The 4,513-nt window shown below is 25.0% G+C and overlaps 1 long non-coding RNA gene across 1 annotated transcript; it reads left to right on the top strand.

Moving 5' to 3' along the window:
- The first annotated feature begins 3,313 nt into the window (after positions 1-3,313).
- Positions 3,314-4,188, top strand: LOC140919160 (uncharacterized). Its single transcript, XR_012161751.1, has 2 exons — positions 3,314-3,674; positions 3,794-4,188. It is a non-coding gene; the product is annotated as an uncharacterized lncRNA (long non-coding RNA).
- The last annotated feature ends 325 nt before the right edge of the window (positions 4,189-4,513 follow it).

Below are 4,513 nucleotides of genomic sequence, written 5' to 3'. Positions count from 1 at the left end.
ATTATAGATATTTGGCAGTAAATTCAAATAACAGATAAACATGTTATAAAACCATAATGGAATTGAACCAGTAACTTTGAATAGTCAACATTGTCACGTCAGTCAAAGAAAGCCTTTACACTACTATACTCACCCTCTTTTGAGAGCTTTCAACCCGGTATTTATTAGGCTTGGAGAACCTAAGCTTGCCAGCCTTCATTACAGAAATCACATCATCGTCCTAAAAAAAATTATACAAATGAGAATCTATTACTAATATACTGGAAAAAATGAGAAAAATGCAAGAAAAATTTTGTGTGAACCTAAATATGAATCTATTACTAATCTTGGACGATGAACCTTTGATCTAGTGCGTTGGTTCCGTTGTTAGAATTTCAATAATAAATATGAATTATCAAAAAAATTATAAACATATTTCATATTTATACTTTTCAAATTTTTTTTTTGTCGCTAATTCAATTTTTTTAGCATCATATTTTTTATTGTAAAAAAAGAAAAGTCATATATCATCTAATCTATTTCTAATTACTATAATCACTTAATTTAATTTTTTAATGCATATGTTTTTTCTAATGAATGTAATTCTGTTTGAAATACATCCAACATTAATACAAAAATGTTTCACTATGTCAGATAATTTCAAATTAGTGCATAATAAGTTTTTAAAATAATTATTATTATTGATTATTAAATTATATAACTATAAGTTTTAGTTTAAATTAAAAAAAATGTTTAATAATATAATATATATATAACAATAATAGAAATTAGATTCTAATATTAATAATTATTTAAATTAATTAACCTGAATAACTCCGAGTTGGGTAACTTGAAAAGTTTAATTTGTGACTCAAGTGGGGACATTGATAAAAAAATAATTTTTGAGTAAAAAAAAAAAATCGGTATTCAAAGATACTGCTAAAGTAATTTAATTCAAATGTGTGTACATTCATGACTTCATATAGGATTTACCAAATCTAACTAATAATTCGGCCTTCAATATTATAAAATGGAAATTTACCGATGAAACTTTTCTGTAGATTTTTTTCAAAAAATAATCTTCATGCGAAACATATTTTCATATAAAATTACATACGACATTATTTGTGAAAATATGCTTAGAACACATTCACATGAATGATACTACATATATTTCTATTTTATATAGTACAAGATATAAATAAAGTAAAATTAATTTTGATTTTATATACATGAAATTTAAATTAAATATTTTAAATTTTGAAGATAGTTTATATCAATTTAGTGCTCATTTTATCATATGTTACTTATTTATTTATGCCCTTCTAATTTCAGCATCTTCTATCTAATTTTCATTTTATAAATTTTCAAAAGTTAAAATTAAAATTAATTATTTTTATACAACAAAGTTTATATTTTTCCGCCATAGACAACCAATAATGAAGTGCCCACTCATTTTCATCCTTGCATTCTTCTCAGTCCAATGGTTACGGTCTTTATTTATTTTTATTTGTCATTATTGTTATTCTATAATTTTTGGTTTTTGTAAAAGGAAAATTCGTGGAGGTTTGGAAAGTTAGAAAATTAAAGTTTGTGAAGGAAGTATAAAAAAACTTTTTCTCTCTCATTGATAGATATATCTAGTGTAGTGATATGTATTGTTGAAAAAGTGTGCGCATGTATGTTTTTGTCTGTATGTAAAATGGATTTGAGCTACCAAAATATTAATTGGAAGAAAAAAAAAATTCTAAACCCTTAATATGAAATTCGTCCTTACAAAATGTAAAATAATTATTTTAGTAACTGCAAAATAAAATTTTTGTTTTAGTTTTTACAAATTAGATTTTTTTTTTTTTTTGTTTCAATCCCTACCTTCTATAATTGTTTGTTTATGTTAAAAATTGATTAATTAATATTAGTTCTTAATTAATTAAGTAAAATAGGTGATTAATAAAATTATGTAACTTAAACGATTTTGTAAGCAAAATTGCACTTTATATTTTGCTCTCTTTCATAAATTGAATTTAGAATTTTCAGAAAGAGAAAGGGAATCGAAGTGAGAAGAAGTCAAACAAAAAGAAACATGATTCAAAAAGAAATATGATGTATTGACAACAATTTTGTTGTTGAAAAGATACTAAACATGATTATGTTGTTTCAGGCCAAACATGATGAAGGTTTTTTCCCATAAACACAAACTAATTAAGGTGGATATGAATAGTCTTCGATTAAATATATTAATATGTGAATAGTCATTGAAGTAATTAAATTAGAATTGTACTAATTATACACCTAAAATTGTTTAAATAATAGTATTTATAAATAGAAAAAATTAAATATCTTAAACAAATTTCCGCTCTCTTCTTCTTACTTTTAAGAGTAAACTAATAATTCGCTCCTTGAATTTGAAAACATTTGTTAAAATGTTCTCTTAAATTTACCCTACATCATAAAACTCTTCCATTTAATCACACGTGAATCAAAATGCTATCTCTGTAATTGAACCTCATTAAGGATGTTGCTGTTTTATGTTAAATGATTCATTGATACATTAACATGGATGTTATATCATAGACTTTGTATTTAAGTATTTAAAATCAGGAACGATTTTGCCTTTAAATATTAAAATTAAGGAGCATTTTGTCAATTTTGTCTTTTAATCGTCTTCTTCTTTCCGCACCATACCACCTACAACATCTTCATTGTCATTAAGTAAACTTATATCATTTCATTTTATATGTCTCTTATATATATAACAAAAAAATTGTTTGTGGAGAAAAAAATATATTAATGATATTTATTGTTTTTATTTCATTTACCTAATAAAAAAAAATTTCTTTCAAAACGGCTAAGTTTTACTTGTCGAGTCTAATAGTTATATTTGATGAGTCTGAAACTCATTCATCGAAATTTTATTGTAAAAAAAAACATATTATATTCTTTATTGTATTTACTAATATTTAGAAAATCAGACCAGACGTTTGATCGATGTACCAATTCAAGATTTAAAGATTCAACCAAAGTTTAACCGTGATCAAATTGATGATGATAAAATAATTTATTTTTTTAATTTTTAATATACTATATTAAATAACATTAAACATAAAACTAAAACAATATAACTTGATAGGTTAACTTCAAATAAAAGTTTCATAATTTATAAGACTAATATATTACATGTAAAATGTCATAATATTTAATTACAACTACAATAATAATATCCATTTCGAAATAGAATTATTATTTTAATCTTTTCTGCTATATCCGATTGAATATGATTTTAAGAAAGGTTGATATTTACCACATATATACATGTTGAAATAAAGTAGATACAAAAATATTATCATGGTCAGTCAAATAAAATGTCACATGCAATAAAAAAGGTTGACCATGGACCCATAGAAAAAAAGAGAAGTGTTCAACATTGAAAATTTCAAAGATACGTTTTACAATTTTCTTCAATTGTTCCTACACACTTCATTCCCTATAAATCACTCCTTCAAAATCACATGATCAGATACTACAACCAAACATAGATTGAACACACTAACATTTTGTACTATAAAGTATAAGCAAGCTTCTTCTTTATTATTTCTCATCATGGCTCTTGCTGCTGGTAGTTTCATCCATATGCCAACAATGCTTCCAACGCCCAATTACAAGTCTTCCTCTAAAAAATCTATGACAATTACCATGTAAGTTTTATTAATTCCATTTTCCAGTAATCATATTCATATGCATAGCATAGTTTGATTAAATTAATATGTTATTGTTACTATATACTAATGATTTAATTTTGTATGTAAATAATCAGAATATGTGAAATAAAGAGAGCTAAAGCACAACATGCTCAAGGAAACCGAAGTGGAGGGTTGGGGCCTGGCCCACACACGAATAGTATACTCAAAAGCACAACTAGAAATCTTCAACTTGACAACATTAATGCCACCAACCCAATAAGCCTCAATGAAGAGGACCATAGAAGAAGTCCTAAAAGGATTGCCAACAAATAACCTAAATTTTATTCTATTAAATTTATTTATTTATTAAATAGTGTAATTATATATATTAACTACACAAAATGTATATATTAATGCTCCAAAAAATTACACAAAATGTGTAATAACATCAACACCATACCAGAAATTTTCTAATCAAATGTGAAATTAAATTGTGGAAGTATCACTGGAATTGAAAGAATTTTTATTATTGTTTTCTTGTACGACCAATTCATAAGGCTTAATTGTTGAGATAGGTGACTCGTTTTGGCACTTGCATGGGTTCTAACTAGACTTTTTTATATGCGACCGACACAGTTTTAACTAAGTTTTTATATGCTTCAAATCTTTAAAATTCATTGCAGTGGTTTTAAAATCTGCATTGTTGCAATTGCAATTGCATTTACGAACTACAATTTAAAATCATACAACAAATTATAAAAGTTTTTGAAAGTGCAAAGACTGAATTTTAAATCTACTTTATAAGTATGGTGTGTTGCATAAGAGATTTGGAACCTTTGTGCTCTAAGAGAGGA

This window comes from Cicer arietinum, chromosome 1 (genome assembly GCF_000331145.2).
Source record: "Cicer arietinum cultivar CDC Frontier isolate Library 1 chromosome 1, Cicar.CDCFrontier_v2.0, whole genome shotgun sequence".
Classification (NCBI taxonomy): Eukaryota; Viridiplantae; Streptophyta; class Magnoliopsida; order Fabales; family Fabaceae; genus Cicer; species Cicer arietinum.
The sequence above is the reverse complement of the archived record's forward strand: the minus strand, read 5'-3'. Positions and strand labels throughout refer to the sequence as shown.